The sequence below is a fragment of the Elgaria multicarinata genome, chromosome 3, assembly GCF_023053635.1.
Source record: "Elgaria multicarinata webbii isolate HBS135686 ecotype San Diego chromosome 3, rElgMul1.1.pri, whole genome shotgun sequence".
Taxonomy (NCBI): Eukaryota; Metazoa; Chordata; class Lepidosauria; order Squamata; family Anguidae; genus Elgaria; species Elgaria multicarinata.
Genome location: NC_086173.1, coordinates 44,248,975 through 44,267,494, shown reverse-complemented (window position 1 = coordinate 44,267,494; position 18,520 = coordinate 44,248,975). Strand labels below are relative to the sequence as shown.

Below are 18,520 nucleotides of genomic sequence, written 5' to 3'. Positions count from 1 at the left end.
GTTCAGTTAGCTCCTGGCAATTAAGGCCTCTGTTATTTCCCTTGAGAATATGGTGGCTGACCTGGAGAAGTTGAGAAAAGCAGAGAGGGATGTAGAGGAGACCTTCAGGTAGAAAGATCCTACTTCCATGCTGACAGGTCTTTTGCTGTTATTGCGAATAAGGGTCTTTATTCTTTGGCATTTTTTCTTTGTGCAAAAGGCTATCTATCATACTGAGGAAGATCAAAATGATCCCTTGAAGGGACCAATTTCTTAGGGGACAAACTGATATTATCTCCTGATGAGGACATCCCCCCAGGGTGTGATAGGTGAGTGGGGTCTATTACTGGAAGATGTGATCATTAGGAACATAAAGACATGTATTTGTAATGAGTATTGTTTTCCAAATGGTGGTGACTTGCCTGCTTGGTGTGAAGGTAGTGGACATGGTTCAGGCTGATGAGGACGGCAGAGCTATGAGTTCCTAATGTGTGAAAGTGATGGTGGTATCAATATGAAAGATAAGGATGAATGGATGGATATTTTTAGGCCATAGCTCAGTGGTAGAGAATGTGCTTTGCATGCAAAAGATCCCAGATTCAACCTCTGGCCATAGCTAGATGGAGCTTTATCCCGGGGTGATCCCCGGGATCGTCCCTGTGCATCCACATGATGCACAGGGGATCCCGGGATCAGGGATCCCTCTCAAGGAGCCAGAAGCCGTGCATGGGGTGCAGCACTCCTCAGGAGCGCTGCACCCATCAGGGGTAGGGTGCAGGGAGCGGGGAAAGTAATTTAAATTTTAAAAACCACTTACCTTATGCGCACAAGCATTTGTGTGCTGCTGGCCCTTTAAGTTTTAAAAAATGGCAGGTGCAACGCCTCTCCTTCTGAGATCGTCGCATGTCACGTGTAAACAGAGGAGGGATTTCGCGTTAAACACAACGCGAGATCTTCCCTCCTCCATCGCGGGCTAACAGGTAGGGCTAGCTAAGACCTCTGACATCTCCAGATAAGACTGGGAAAGACCCCTTTTCTGAAACTCTGAAGAACCACTATCAGCTGGTGTAGACAATAGTGAGCTACATGGACCAAGGGTCTGTCGCAGAATAAGGTAGCTTCCTAAGTCCCAGGAATCATTTTGGGACAAACAAGCCCATACAAAAGAGATGGGTTCCACAGAACCATAAAAGACTCAGGTGGTTGGCAGTTAACATAAAAAAAAATCACATAGGAGCTTTTAAACTGATTTCTCGGGGGAAATTGACAGAACCTGGGAAACTGTTTGTGATGACAGTCTTTGGGATGATGATCCCGCTGTACATGTTTCGGATTCTCAAAGTGGGGATAGGGTGGAACTTGCCAATGAACATACAGAAACTATTGCTAGCCTTTTAGGGACCAAAGAGTTCAGGGAGGCAATGCATAGATGCTAATGGCAGAATCCTCCAAGCCACTACGGGGAGGAAATAACAGAATGTTTGGTACTAAAAGATAACATTGCTATAGTGGGCAAATTAGAAACCAATGTAAGATTGAGCATCTGTGTAATATGGATATCCTGGAAAGAGATCCTGGAGTCTTGGTCCGTGAAAATGACAACTCAGTCTGTGTCAGCACTGGGGAAGGGGAGATTCCAAATAGTGGTGCCTTTATATATATATCAACGGTGCAGTCACATTTGGAATACGGTGTACAGCTCTAGTCACTACATCTCAAAAATAGCATCATGGAAAAGAAAAAGTTATATTAAAAAGGTCAACGTAAATGATCTGCGAGTTGGAGCACTTTACCCACAAGAGAGGCTAAAGCATCTAGGGCAGAGGTGGGGAACTTTTTTCAGTCAAGGGCCAAATTCCAATCTGGCAAAGGTCTTGTGGGGGGGCACATTCCATCCTCGCGCAGGGCCAAGGGCAAAGTGGGAATGGCCAAATTTTAGCCTACACAGAAGGAAGCAGCACAAGCTTCTGCATGTCTACTCAGAAGTAAGCAGGAGGAGTGAATCACTCAGCAGCACTTTCAAACAACATCCCAAATACCAAGATTCTAGGCCAGCCATTTTCAACCTGATGCCCTCCAGAAGTGTTGGCTTGCAACTCCCAATAGCCATGCTGGCTCAGAATGATAGGAGTTGCAGTCCAGCACATTTGGAGGGCATCAGCTTTGGGAAGGCTTTTTTTTAGTTTAGAACAATGAGAACTTGGGGTGGGGTGGTTTCGACAGAGGTTTTTATAAATTATGCATGATGTAGACAAAACAAAAAAAGTCAGATATATTCCTCCAACCCCTAATACTAAAACTCAGGGTTATTCAATGAAATTGATTGGCAATAGATTCAGAACAGTCAAAATAAAGTACTTATTCAATGCATAATTAACTTGCATAATTCACTGTGGAAAGATGTGGCTGCCGGCTTTGGTGGCTTTAGATACATGCATGGAGGATTGGTTTGTCAATGGCTAATCCTCGTGATGGCTATATAGGGCTTTTATGTTCAGAGACATTATGGCTTTGAATGCTAGTTTTGGGTGAAGGAGGCTATGGAGGGTGGCTCTTGCCTTCATGTGTGTTGACATCCTGGAAGCATCTGGTTGGCCATTTGCTGGAAACAAGACGATGGGCTAGGTAGACCCTTGTTTAGTGTAAGAAATTTCAGCTTTGATAAGAATTCATCAAAATGCGAAGTTCTCCATGTTTGGGACAAAAAGAACCGAAAGTCACAGATTCATCCAAACAAACTCAGGGCTTGGAGTGCTAAACTCTTAAAAGTCAGTATCCCTGTGTACTCAGCCATCTTAGCACTGAATTAGGATTGCCACCTCTTTTTTCTGACAGACTCATCTTTAACAGCTATATAGCAGCCAGGTACATCATGATACTCTCCATGCTGGAAAAAGCTGTAGGTATTGAGTTTGGCCAGTAGAGATTTGGCAAATAGAATTTCATTTCAGTTCATTTTTTATAAGAATTTTCCAAAGTTCACTAAATTTTCATATTCAAGAGAGATGAAGGGCTCTTCCTCTGCTCTTACCCTGGGACTTCATGAGAACCAAATATCACACTTCATGTCCCCATTACCAGAGCAGTCTTGCAATGTTTAAATCCTATGAGCAATGGATGCTGTTGGCTCCAGTTTCAGTGGAATGGTGATTCCTTTTAGTTAGAACCAGCCAGAAGACCAAAGGAGATATCCAATATGATGGACCAATTTTGGGGATAGATTTCAGTACCTTGGATAGGTCCTTTAGACACCTAGATGGCTCTAGCTAAAACCCAGAATGAAATCACTGCCCCACTGAAATCGGAGCCACAATCCTCCCCTGCATACACGCTATTTAAAAGTACAAACCAGATTATGTGAGACTGTCTGCACCACCACCCCCATAGCTATATCAAGATCATGTTCTTTTCTTTAAAACTGTGTGTGTTTTCTTTGCCAGCACTTGAGCTGACATCTGGTATCGAAATGCACTTTAAAAGAGTTAGACTTTTTCCTCCCCTCTGCAGGAAGCTGACAGATTCAACCATCCCCTGCCCACAGCTAGAATCCCTCTCTCTCTCTCTCTCTCTCACACACACACACACACACACACACTACACTTAGGACTTATCCATCTTTTAAATCCAGATTGGGGCTAAGATACCATAGCAGGAGAAATCACTCCAAATAGGTTACATTTGTGCTCACCCTTCAGTCACAGAAGCTGAGTTACTGTTCCAAAGTTAAGAGTTGGACCGGTGTGGCTGCTCTCTGAAATCAAACTCGTAGCAGGAGTCAAATGTCTGGTGCCACACTTGCCTCCTAAAAATGATTTAAGACTCTGACCCCTTCCATTTGCCATTTTACATAGAGGAAGACCCAGTGGAGCTAGTAGGGGCTGTCAATGTCAGTACTTCCTCATTGTCCCATACCTCTCAAGCACCATTATGCCCTTCTTCTGCTGCATCAAAGAGAGTGATACCAATTTCTATTTATTAATTGTTGTTGTTGTTGTTGTTGTTGTTGTTGTTATGACATTGATATCCCACTTTTTTTCCTTTTGCAAGAAACCCAAGGTGACTTATATGATCCTCCTCTCCATTTTATCCTCACAACAACCCTATGAGGTAGGTTAGGCTGCGAGCCAGTGACTGGTTTGAAATCACCCAGTCAGATTCATGCTCCAGTGAGGACCAGAACCCAGGTCTCCTGAGTCCCAGTCCAACAGTCTAACTGCGACACCATACTGGCTCTCAAATAACTAGGGAAATGAACAAGGTTTATGGGAAAGCTGTAGATTCTCCATTACTGAACATTTTTTAAGAAGAGGCCAGGCAGACTTCTGAGGGATAGAGGAGGTTTTTGGTGTAGGATTCCTGGCCTCAAGACTGGCAATAGAATACATATTTTGTTCAGCTCCCATCTATACTAGAGACATTTTAGCATATGGTCTTCACCTTCTTTCCATCTTTTCTTTAAAATAAAGAAAATGGAGTTTAGGTAACATTATTAAAGTGATCTGTTATCTTAGGAGTTTCCACCTCTGTGATGAAAATGGATTACGTGTTTTCACAACTCTGCACAGTATGCCTTTTAGCAATGAACGTGAGTGAATGTTTTGCAAGTACCCCATAACATTTTGCTACCTGCTTTTAACACTGGCCTGGGGTTATGAAAGGGAGAGCTAATGCTCCTGCAATACATCCATACTCAGCTGCTTATATCAAAATACCCTTCCATCCATCCTGGACAATGTATACCGCAATATCTATGCAGATTACACCACCATTTCCAGAGAGTAAGTGCAGGTTTTTATTTAAGGCACTTGTTTTATCAAGGCAATGCTTCCTGCACTGTTTCTTCATAAACATAAAATATAAGCAGAGCCTTTCTGGATAAGAACAAAGGTTAATATAGATAGCATTCTGCTTCCCACAGTGGCCGATCAGACTCCCCTGGGTAGCCCACAAGTAGGACATGAGGTTAATGGTTGTCATATGAATATAAGAAGAGCTGTGCTGGATCAGACCAAAGCATTCCAGCATTCTGTTTCCATAGTGGCCAACTAGGTACCTATGAGAAGCTCATCTCAAGCAGGACATGAGTGCAACAGCACCCTCCCACTTGTGTTCCCCAGCAACTGATATTGAAAGGTATACTGCCTCTGACACTAGAAATAATATATAGCCATCATTATTAGTCACCATACCCTCATTCCTCATGAATTTATCTTTAATCGGGAAGGTCTGGAAGGGATTTCTACTTGTGTTCACATGAACGTGAGTGGAACTCTCCATGTGAGTATGAGTAGAAGCTCATTTCAGATCTTGCCAGTTCAACATGGCAAGGTCTGAACTGAGTGAGTGGGGTCAGCATGCCTGGAGATGGGTGGGGAGGGGTAGCTGAGCATGCCTGGAAACATAGGGGACAGGGTCAGCATGTACAGCCCCATCCCTCTGCCTACTCTAAGCCCTCATGCATTCAGGCAAACACCTCATTGGGGTATTGATTGTAACCTTGTCTCCCAACTCTTATGTCCTCATACATCCATGATTTCCCACTACTTCAGCTTCATCCTCTCCATTGTCTGACAGCCTTCTGCCCCCTCTAAAGTAGCTGCTCTTTTTTTCCTCCCTTGGTGCTCCACATGCTTGGAATGGTCTCTTGCTGTTTTCCACCTCTCTGGCTCTCTATAAATCCCTTCTCAAAATTCCCTTTTCCCAAAGACCCTTTGCCACACACCCCTAGTTCCTTTGCTCTACTGCAACTCAGGCTCAACATATGCAACTGGAGCAAGCACATATTGCTCCTCCTCTGTCTACCCCTGGCTCCCCTTTTCCCCCTCCTGTTTCCCCTGTGTAGGGATGCCATGAGTGCCCAACTGGGCCCCTGCGTCCAACTCACCCAAGCACTCACAAGGCCCCAGCAAGCACTCAGCAGCTGCCCACCTGTGTGTCAAAATCACACACTTCCCCTTCCTGCATCAGTTGACACAACTGGGGAGGGGGGATTTGCACAGTTTCCAGAGCCTCCGTAAATTGTGCATTTCCCCATTGATGCAAGGATAGAGCCCTGTAATGAATTTTGATTCTAAGCTCCTTGGAGCATTGGACTGTCCTCTTCTACTTTATAAATAATAAGCCATCCCCTCTACTTCCAAAGTTCATAAGCAAGTGCCGATCCTCATATAGCCGGAAAGCATCATCAATGCACAAAAGGGAGGAACCAGAAGTACAAAGCAACTCAGGTCATGGGTACCCTAACCCCAAACTTACCAATGAGGCCTGAAGATGCTCTGTGGCCAAACCGAGAAAACTGGGAAGTTTGGACCAGAGGGGGAATGGAAAGGAGTATTGTGGAGGAGAGTGTAACTCAATGACTGGAACACTGAACAGGAGCAAGATTCAGGTGTAGATGTCACTCGGAACAACAACAATCATTTCACTTTGAGACCTCTTGAAATATTGCCAGCATTAAGAAATTTACACTGCAGCTAGGGATGCTAGAGGAATTCAATCGTTGCAAATTGCAATATGAATTAACTCGATCTCCATTTCCTCAACTAAAGTGAGGCTAGGAACCTAGCAAACCACTGGGTTTTGCACTTCCTGAATGTTCTGATGCTGCGTTCATCTCAAAAGATGAATTTCAAAATACTTTTCAAGACAAGAGAAAATGTATTTAGAAATGTGTACTTTAAAACATATGTAAATGAAAATTTCTGTGCAGGTGAAAAAAAAAATCCAATTTGGAGATTAATACAAAAATGGGATGGAACTGATTTATGAGTGAAATATATGCAACCATGACACGGACTAGAAATACACTGATTCATCTCTCCTTAGCTGCAATCCTATGTCCCACTGATATCAGCAAAATTGACTTCAATACATAAATAGATTTAATGAATTCTGTGGCAAGATTTTGGATTATTTTGAGAACTGTTATGTACAGAATAAACAGATTTTAACAGATTGTAAATATTTATCTGTTTATGCCTTTCCCTAATTAACTTTATCCCTCTTTTGCATTTTTATTATTTGTATTCTGCACAGGTTTGATTGTGTAAAGAAATGATATCATTAAAGATAAGCAGGATTCAAAGGATACAAGATTCCAAGTGACACTTAATGGGAGAAGCCATAACTCATTGCTAAAGTAAATGCTTTGCATGCATAAAGTCTCAAGTTCAGTCCCTGGCATCTTCAGGTAAAGCAGGAGTGGGCAACATTGGGTGGTTTGGAGACCATTTTTTCTCCCTGGATTCTCCCAAAGGACATAAACCACTATGATGGTTTACCAAGGACAAAGATAGCTTGTTGCCACTGAATTTCACTGGCAAACCACTTCTGTTGTTTTCCCCTGACTTTTGGAGGGCTGCAGGGGTGATACTGGGAGGCAGTAGTGTGCCGCAAGTTGCCCACCCCTGATGTAAAGGGCCATAGTAGGGAGAGCCACTGCCAGGCATAGCAGACAGTCCTGAGCTAGATAGACCAGTGGTCTCACTTAGGACCAAACTGCACAAAACACAGCAGTGCCTTTGTATTGAAGGATGACTTGACCTCTGAAATGAATTCCTGTGCTTAGCTAACTATAGAGCACTATTTGAAGTATATAGAAGGTCTCCATATGGTCCCCATTTCCAGTTCAATGAAAATGAGTCCCATTGAACATGCTCTCAATGTTAAAAGATTCAAGAACTTTCCAAATCCCTGGCAATCCCTTCTCTGAAGATTCTATTGTAAATAGCTCTTAAGCAGTGAAGAGGGAAGCCTTCCAGGTCAATAAGATGGCTTTAGAATAGTATCCAAGTCTCACAGCCATCAGGAGGTAAGATAAAGATGGCAGCACATTAAGTTTTCATCTTCATTCTATGCTGCCCTACATGCTCCTTCTTCCAGAGTCTGTGGGTGGACCAAACTCAGAGGGTGGGGGCAGGACTGGCTGAGTGGATAATGGTAGTGGTGAATGCCACTTTACATCTTGCTGAAAATAGACAGTGATAAGACCTTTGTTTAAAAAATAACCATCATCCCTGAACCCCAATATGTTGGATAATATCAGGTACATGAAACCACTGGGAGAGATTGTTCAGAGTTTGGGGGTTCAGTGCCACCAGTACACTGATGACACCCAACTCTCTTTCTCCTTTCCATTAAAATCCTAGGAAGCTGTTCTAGTTCTAAAGCAGTGTCAGGTGTCAATAATAGACTGGATGAAGGCAAACCAATAGAAGCTTAATCCAGACAAGACAGAGGTGCTCTTAGTTAGTCAAAAGGCAGATCAGGGAATAGGGATTCAACCTGTACAAGATGGAGTTACATTCCCACTGAAGACTCAAGCTTGCAGACTGGGTGTACATCTGGACTTGGCCTTGAACCTGGATGCCCAGGTTTTGGTGGTGGCCAAGAGTGCATTTTCACAGCTGAGGCTAGTGTTCCAACTGCACCCATTTCTAGAAACATCTAACCTGGTCACAGTCACACATGCCTTAGTTGCATCCTGTTTGGAGTAGTATAATACATGGGGCTGCCTTTGAAAACTGTTCATAAAGTTCAACTGGTCTAGAATGGCGGAGGCTGTTGACTGGGTCTGGAACACATAACTCCCTTGTTACAGCAGCTTCACTGGTTACTATTCTATTTCTGGGCAGAATTCAAAAGTATTTGACCTATAAAGCCCTAAAAGGTTTAGGACCAGGCTACCTGAAAGACCGCTTTATCCCATATGAACCTGCCCAGTTTTTAAGCTCTTTGGGAGAGGCCCTTCTTTCAAGACTGTCACTTCAGGGGCACATTTGGGAGCAATGCAAAAGAGGGCTTTCTTGGTGGCTGCTCCCTGACTGTGAAACTCCTTGTTGCCTCAAATGCCATTTTTGGTTGAAAGACAGGATACAAATCAAAACTTAAATAAATAAATAAAACATCCAAATTTGTAGATGATTTAAAGCACGTCTTCAAACAGTAAAAAATAATAGTAATGGAAGGAAGGGATAGTGATATGACAGCTACAGATAGGCTATTATTAAAATAAAAACTGTTGCTAGCTGTGCAATCCAGGACTCAGAGGTAGTTGCAGGCTTCAGTTACTGACAGTTGGTTGTCAAACATTGGCTGACTGGTACCTTGGAGAAGGGCAGAACCTTCATTTATAATCCTCCCCCCTCTCCTCACAGTCCCCACAGAAAGAATCTCCCTATGGTGGCTCATTAGGGTCAAAAAGAGTTGAGATGCTCCCATTCTACCAGAGGGCTGCTCTCACGCTGCTTTTCCCAACCCATCCTATGTATAAGAGGATATATGAAATACCACAGGCTAAAATGTGGTGGAAAGAAACATACTTTTTTCTTTGCTTTTTTTTTATAAAACCTACAAATAACTTATACTTCTTCTGGGACACAGCACATACTGCACCTTCATCTTTACCTAAGATGACAAAACTGTTTTCCAAGAAGCACTGTACAAAGAAAGAAATGTTACTACAAAGTGAAACCATCTAAGGTTATGGAAAAACCCCAGGCAATACCTGTCAAACTTGTCAAATCTAAGATCCTATAAATTAGCCACTTCTTGCCCTTTCTACCTCAAAATCAGCACAGACCACCTACAAACCCACCTCTCCAACACTGCCAAGTTTCAGTAAAGTCTGTTGAGCTATTGTCTCAGTATAAGCCATAGAACCTACTGCCCCCCCATCCAATTTCTGGTTATGATGGTGGAATGTGATTCAGACAACTCAGCCTTAACAACCGTGGCCCTATAATACTATGGAAGCCAATATCCACCTGGGATAAGCTATATGTAACTACGGTTAATTTTGTTTTACATTAATGTTTATTGTGTTAAAATCTGAAGAATAGCAACCATCTATGATGTTGTGTAACTAGTAGAGTTCCTTGCAACCTGCTGTGTAATATTCACTTAAATTATGCTAAACGTACCTCCCAGAATCAAAGTGGGTCATAAACAGTTCTCATGCTCCATTCTTTCTCTTGTGCCTCTCTTTTTAATAAATCAGCAGTTTCCACATCAATCCATTCCCCACACCTGAACCCATTAGAGTTGATATTGTACAAAGTGACACTTGACAGCAAATTTTATTGACAGGGTCTCATTGAACATAATTACTCAACAAGAACCATCCTGAATCCATTAGCCAGAGTTTAAGTCAGCAGTAATTTTGTGACACCCGTGATGCTCAAACAATAGACTCTGGGCTTTGATGATAGTCCCCACCTACCACTTACTTAAATCAACAGGACACTGGGTAAAAGTCACCCCTATCCAATGGAATGCCTGCATCATTTCATTGCCATTTAGGGGTGAATTTATTTCATGGCCACAAACACACCATGTTAGCATTTTTCTTTTGCCTTTGATGCTAACATAGTTCTAAACCACCCTTGAGAGATTAGCCCCCATCTTTCTGATTACAGTACAAAGAGAAGTAGTATAGTGTGGCATGCCAGATGTGTTTTACCAAACTTTCATACATCCCATAAGTGCCAGGACTGCTTTTGTCTAGCTTTGGCCAATGTACCATCTGTGCCCATTCCTGCTATGGGCAGAATTGGTCATGAAACCGACATGCATCCGTTACATCTCATTTGGACTGTTTTAAAGCATTCTGTGTGGGGCTGCCCTTACCACTTGGAAACCTCAATCAGTGCAGAAAGCAGCCGCTAAAATCTTGACTGGGGCAAAGATCATGTGATTCCCTTTGTTGCATCAGCTGCACTGACTGCTAGTTTGTTTCTGAGTGCAATTCAAGGGGTTGGTTGAAAGCCCTAACCAGCTTGAGACGAGGCAACTTAAAAGACTGCCTCCTCACATGTGAATCTTCTCATCCTTTAAGATCAGCTGTTCGGTCTTCTGAGGCACATTTAGTAGCAATGCACATTGAGAGCTTTCTCCGTAGCATCCCCCACCCCCATATGGAACTCCCTGCCCTAACAAGCGAAGGGAGATTTCACCGGTACAGTGGCGATGCCAGAAACACACATTAAAGGGACCGTTAGCTTGATGTGCTAATGAAACAGAGGTGGAAATCATGGAGGCAAACCTGGGGGGCGGAAGTACATGTGATGAAGCCCATTGTGGGACTGGTAGTTTTGGCCATATTAAACCTCTGCATTGTCGGTTGCTGCACTAGCACCCAGTCCTTTTCTGGGCCCAATTTAAAGGGCCGCTTTTAATCTTTAAAGACCTGAACAGGTTATCTGAAAGACTGTCTTCTCCCATATGTATGTAACCAAACCTCTTTATCTTCTCCATAAACCCAAGAGCTCCTGACAAATGAAGTGAAAGGGCCTATTTGATAGTGGTGTCACTCCAAGTGCAGAGCCATGTTTATAGTACTTTTGGTACCAGGTCAAGACCTTTTATTCACTCAGGCCTTTGAAATAACGTATGTCTATTATCCTGGATTTCTCCGTTTTAAAACTGTCTTTTATTGTTCATTATTGTTACTGTTTTATAGTGTATTTTAATGTTATATTTATTTGTGAGGCTCCCAGAGAACGTCTGTTAGAGCTATATAAATACAGCAGTAAAAAATTACATATATACATACATACATACATAAAAAGAGTGGGTGATCTGTCTTCGCCATATACTGTGGCAGAATATTTAGAACATCACACCAATCAAGCATCGTTTAATTGGAAACTGGATTTAGTGCCAAGAAAGGAAGGCATTCAAGAACAAAGAGCACACTTTCAGAATTCCAAACAGCCTTCACCTCCAAGGAATTTAGAACCTGGGTAGTGCAATCCTAAATCAGCCCAATGGGGAAATCCACCCCAGAGACCTACCAAGATACAAACTGTCAAGGCAGGAGGTGGGGGGTGGATGTTCTTCACCATGTGTTTCTGTGTGCGCGCATGTGCGTTTAATGTTCCCAGCCATTTTCTCCTCCCCTTGCAGCCTTCTGTGTGCCTGCCAAATCGCTCCAGAGGGTTAGGAGATATCCCATTCCACAAGCATTATCTTCTACCAGCAGAACAACAAATCTGGATCTAACCTATCATGTTACCACAAGGGACACAAAGGGCTTACTTTTTTTTAATGTACACCAGTGTACATCTGAAAATATAAGGTACAGATGCAACAAACAGGTGTTTTAAAACTCATGTATCATACAGCTGCACTTGTCAAAAGCAGTGCAATTGGCTGTGGCTTCCTGTTGAGCGTTCCCAGATTTGTTGCTCTATAAAGTGCAATATGGCCTTGAGACTGAAATGTATTTTGGTCTGGAATGTCCTACTTGTGAATGTTCTTAACATGAACAGAGAGTGGAAGAGAGCCATTTTAAATTTAAATATCTGTTCTAGTCAGTGTGAGGTGTATTTTTCCCCTTCTCCCATTTGATTTACAGTTTGCTTGACTTAGCGGGTTCAACTGCTGGAGAAATTCGGTGTTTCCCTGCTCATCCTGCATTGTGAGTCAGTAAATGTATTATTTACTATTATCTATTATTTATTGCCTAATTCTGTCAGTAAAAATCTGGGTGGTGAGGAGAAGACAGGATGCAGCAATAAATAAATAAATCTAAACAAAGAGCATTATTATTGATGTGGGCCATGAATGACGTTTAACAAAGAGGAAGGGGTATATTTTAGACCACCGGGTATCTCTAAATATTGCCCTGATCTCTGCCTCCTCCAAGTCTCTACATCCTGACTGTTTGTTTTACAGCAGTGACTGAAAGCCACAAGCCAAACAGGGCAGACTAAGCAAACAGAAAAGCAGTTTGGTTTATAGCAGTGACTCATTGTAGCCTCCAGACAGGACCAAAGGACCTCTGTTTTGCCAGGTGCTGGGTTCACAGGGAGAGCATCTGTCTCAAAGACAGATATGATCCTAATTTGGTTCATCCAATGCCCGTTTTATATTAGGTTTACTGCACTGGTAGAGCGATAGTCTCTTTAGCTGCCAACAATGCATCTTCATGCAAGACCTTTTTTCCTTTGCCCTAGAGTTCTTGGAATAGAATGGTTGAATGTTGAGCAATTCATTTCAGTTCATCTTTGACCAGAATTAACCCAGTTCATCCTTCCCAGAACTGAATGCAAGCCTTGGTTGAATTCCGGATATTTCCGAGCTTGCAATGCAATACACTAGACCAAAAAAAAAAAAAAAAATGTGTTAAAAATGCATACATTTGGGGAATGCACATACTTACAAAAAATGTGCAGTCATGCTTTAATCAACATAAAAGGTGGACAAAACATTTCAAAAATGCGCACAATTGATACATATTTTGGGGGAAATAAGCACAAAAATATGAATTTTCATGCAAAAAGAAATATTTTATTTATTATATTTCTATACGTCCAATAGCCAAAGCTCTCTGGGTGGTTCAAAGCCATTTAAACCATGAAATACTCCATGAGAAGATACAACCCCAAAGTTTAAAATTTAAAAGCATGGTATAAAATAAAAAAATAAAGCTCATAATCTGATAAATATAAATTGGAATGAGCTTTGTGATGGAATTTGGAGAAACTTGATGAGCTCAGGTCTTGCTGATTTGCACATCCCTAGCTGTAGCATCATTTCCATTTAATGACGGATCATTAATCATTATTTCCATTTGAATAGGACAAGCATGGGAGATTGAAACGGAGTCACAAAGAAAGAGAGCCTTGCCCAAAGTCACATGGTAAGCCCAACCCCATGGTTTATCAGTGGTCATGTGCAGAAGCGGTTGTGTGAAACAAGAGAATGTGGGTGAGAGGGCTCCATCCCACACATGGGTTGGCTCCAACCATCCTCCAGGATGTGCTCGAATGAACCCATGTTCCTGCTCCCCTCAACCTCACCATATCTCATCTTAAACTCTTAGAGTTCCATTCCATAAATTTTCTCTAACCGTGCAAAATTTCAGGCCAGACTAGCTGACTCCTAAATATTTTGAATGAAAACAAAACAGAAATCTGAGGGCCAAACTAGATGAAACACCCTTCATGCAATTAACAACACATGAGTGTCATCAGCAGGATCAGGGCCAGTGGATATTATGACTTTGAAGAACCAGAATCTTGTGGTCCAGAAGTATGTACCATAAGCTGGTTCTTTTGTGCAGCTATGGCCTCTTCCTTTCTCTTTTTTTTCCAGGGACACCGCCACGGAAGTCGACATTCACTACAGCAAGGACCAAAGGTTTGACATAAGGAGCCTAAGAATCAGGATATTTACCTTCGCCTCTACAGATTTCTTGCTCAACAGACCAATGCAAAATTCAACAAGGTGGTACTCAAATGGCTCTTTATGAGTCACACCAACCAGCCTCCAATGTCTGTATCCCGCATGATCTGCAAGATGAAGCTCCCAGACCAGGAAAACAAAATGGCTGTTCATTTATTTATTTTATTTTATTACACTTATATACCGCTCCCATAGCCAGGGCTCTCTGGGCGGTTTACAGAAATTCTAAAATTGAGGTAAAAACAAGTATACAAAATTTAAAACTCTAAAACACAGAATATACACACATAAAGCATTAAAAACCTATTAAAAACTAAACATGTGGGTAATTAGGATGTGCCGCCATATGCCTGGGCAAAGAGGAAAGTCTTAACCTGGCACCGGAAAGATAGCAGCGTTGGTGCCAGGCGAGCCTCATCAGGGAGATCGTTCCACAGTCTGGAGGCCACCACCGAAAAGGCCCTATCCCTTGTTGCCACACTCCGAGCCTCTCTCGGAGTAGCACCCGGAGGGGGACCTTAGATGTTGAATGTAGTGACCGGGTATATTCACGTCAGGAGAGGCGTTCCATCAGGTATTATGGTCCCAAGCCGTGTAAGGCTTTATAGGTCAAAACCAGCACCTTGAATTGGGCTCGGAAACATACAGGCAGCCAGTGCAAGCGGACCAGAACAGATGATATCTGCATCCAGGATATCCCCAAAATTGAAGGTTTGTGATCTCAGAGTGACCCAGGGAGCCTGTAGACCCATCCTGAAAGGTGGTGGCCAGGTCATGACTTTTGACCAGTTAGCCATGGCTTGTCTCCAAAGGCCAGGGAACTGTGTTGCTTTCTGCATCCAGGAAGACCCATCAAGTCTATTGACAGTTTAGCCAGGCCTCCAGCACCCCACATGGCCATATGTCTGATCCAACGGCCGCAAGGTTGAACGGGCTCAAGATCACCAGGCCAGTCGAACAACTACAAGTGGCAGATAAGGTGGTAAACCACCCAGATTTTGTGAACTGCCCAGATTTTGTAAACCGCCCAGAGAGCTTCGGCTATTGGGCGGTATAAAGATGTAATAAATAAATAAATAAACAAACAAACAAACCTCTCCATTGTCTAGTTGTGGGAACGTGATGGAATGCTTCCTTACGGTGCCACAGAACACATTCCAATTTCCTACACATATAAAATGGATAGGGAGATGAATAAGCAAGCAGGCTTTCCCCTGAAACCTAGTTTTCTGTATACATATGCGGAGATATCTGGGGGAGGGTGAATCTTTTCCCGCAACATCCATATGCAGGGATATGCAGGGCGGAGGAGAGATTAAATCATGTGACCTCCCCTCTCCACACACGTTCAATCTGCAGTGGTCCAGTTAGACACAGGTTTCCCACCTCATTTGCTGCTTATGAGAACTAGGCCATAGCTGCCAGCTAGCTTTTGCTATTATCCCGTGCTTGTAATTACTTGCTTTTGATTTGTATGGCTTGCATAGCTGGGATTCCTAACCAGAGGCTCTTCGACATGCAGCAGCTCCCAAACACATTAGTGCTATTGCCGCTGCCAGAAGGAATAATAATAATAATAATGATTATGAAGATGACGATGATGATAAAGAGACAGCAAATAAGACACTGTAATCCAGCTGATTTGTTTTGCTAACACAGAGATAAGAGGAGACCACAGAGGCATAAACAGCAGCTCAGCAAACAAAGCAGTGTTTCCCATGCCCCCTCCCTGTCCCCACCAATATCTCAGAAGACTTCGAATCTTTTTTTTAATATGAGAAGTCTCTGTCATTCCCAAAGGAATGTCTGGTGCTAGCAAAGGCCACACAGGAAGCAAACAGGTATTGGGTAAGATTCACCCTGTACAGTAATAATTTCCAGATGCCTCTGAAAACTTGACCTGCAGAACTGATCATATCCTTTCTCCCAATCCATTTCAGAACACTCAAACTTGCTATCCTACTTAGGAACATAGGAAGCTGCCTTATACTGAGCCAGACCATTGGTCCTTCTAGCCCAGTATTGTCGACACTGGCCCTGTTCAGAAGACACCTTAAACCACAGCTTTAACCACGGTGAATAAGGCAAAAAGCCTTATTCACCATGGTTAAAGGCCATGGGTTAAGGTGTCTTCTGAATGAGGTTACTGACTGGCAGCAGCGGCTCTCCAGGGGTTTAGGCAGTTCCCCCCCCCCCCCAGGATCAACCTGGGACCTTCTGTATACAAAGCAAACTGAGCTCTGCCCCCCCTCCCCAAACACTGTATGAGGTTGCTGGCAACTACATAAACAGTTGCCATGCCAGCAGGAGACTTCAATGGTCACTCGGGCATGGTGCTACCAATGTCCACCCTACTGCCTGCTGCCCCCTCCTTGCCCACAGCCCCCTCCTCCATTTTTCCTTCCAGCTGCCGTCATCATCGCCACCACCACCATTTCTCCCACATCATGCTATCACCAACATTTGGCTCCACTTTGCCCCACTTCCCCAAAAGGTTTACCCAGAGGGCTGCAGGACTTGCTGCGCGCCAATTTTGATAAACCCAAATGCAATGCCCAGTGTTGTGTTGCATTGCATTGGGGGGGGGGGTTAATTTATAATGATGAGAGGGAAGTACAGAGCAGAGCCGAGTGTTGGCCCAGCTCAGCTCCCATTCAAAAGTGCCACAGCCCCTGGGGAAACTTTGTGGTTGTGAGGAGGTGTTGCTGCAGGCACACGCTCTGCCACTGAGTTATCGTTGCTCCCCTGAGGGCTCCTCTAAATGAGCTGTTTATAGCACACTCCTGATTGGCAACTCACAGAAGTTGTTGGAGGGGAAGTATTCAATTCAAAGCACGTGGTAACCCCTCTCCTCCTGTGTAATGCAGTCCATAACAATCTTGCCAAAGAGCCAGGAAGCACAAAGCCCTTAATGTAGAGTCGCTCTGAATGTTGACCTGAAACATTCCAAAATGATCCCATCTCTATGCTTCTTCACAACAAAACACAGTCCCATACTTGTCTCCATCATTCATCTCCTAATGTCCCTCAGTCTCAACCTGCAGTTTCCCTACCATGTACAGCTTGAGTGTATGTATGGGGGGGGGGGGATGAACGCTTTGTCCCTTTAGATCAGCCTTTCCCAATGTAGTGCCCTCCAGATGTTTTGAAGTACAACTCTCCTAAGCCCCAAGCCAGCATGGTCAGCGGTTAGGGGTGAATAGAAATGTAGTCCAAAGGATCTGGAGGGCATCACATTGGGGGAGATCATGAGATACTTTTGAACAGGACTCAGGACCCTTCCTCATCTGTACAATTCCAGCCACATACTCCAGTTGTTGATATCTATATTTCTTCCCCAGCCATGCCACAAGATGCTCCTTGTCTGTCTGTCTGTCTGTTTGTTTTCTTCTCCACCTTTCAATTCAAGAGAAAACCTCAAGGAGGCTTTCACACAATATTGAGCTAGAAAGTAAGTGATTATGGTGGACACCTGGCCAACGGGATAATCCACCACCAAATGTATTCCACGGAGGCCGTTGAAGCATGGTTCCACCTGAAAAAATGAGATTACTGGTGATAAAAAAAAAAGGCTGGGATTGAAAAAGGCATCTGGAGAGCAGGTACTCAGCTGCTGACATTTATTCAACCCCATACATTAGCATAGAATTCATTAATTCACCCTGCTTTAGACAGTGTAGCTGTTACTTTATACTGGGAAACTAGAGAAAGATTTGAGAACTATTATGTTTGTCAAAGAATTGCTGAAAGAGAACTGGGTATATTCATTCCATTGGAGAAGGGGTTAAGATGGGGCACAACAGTTGTCAGATATAGGGCTCCATCACACCTATTCCCTGCCCCCCCCCCCGGTTTGTCTCCACGTTTTTTACCTCCATTTCATAAGAGCTGCAAGCACTCCTCCATTTCATGATCACAGCTATACTGGTGAACACTCTTTTCACTTGTTTGCTCTCCTGCTGCTAGTGTGCCTGCCCCACCCCTTCTCCTTCTCCTTCCCTCTCCATTTCATTGGTTCTTGTCCTTCATGGACACTGTGATCGAAGTGGCAGCCTTTCCCCCTCGCTCATTGGAGCTCCTATTGGAATTAACCAAAATGGTTATAGCTCCCTCATTTTTAAAGACAAGGAGATTAAACTTGGCAGGATGATAGCTCTTACGTAGAGCTTTTGGCATGCCAAGTTTGAATCAGATCAGTCCATCCCTGATGTTTTAGGATCTTTTTTTAAATTTTCCCCTTAAACCATTTCCCTGATACTCCATCAATGCAAAATTCCACCTGTTTGCATTTGTGGAGGATCTATTTTCCTTTACTTTAATAATTGGAAGCTGTGCATCTCCAGTTCATAAAATA

At 43.3% G+C, this 18,520-nt stretch overlaps 1 pseudogene; it reads left to right on the top strand.

Annotated features, from left to right (window-relative positions):
• Positions 1 to 15,144, top strand: part of LOC134395324 (large ribosomal subunit protein eL18-like) — a 136,387-nt pseudogene extending 121,243 nt beyond the window's left edge.
• Positions 15,145 to 18,520: the final 3,376 nt, after the last annotated feature.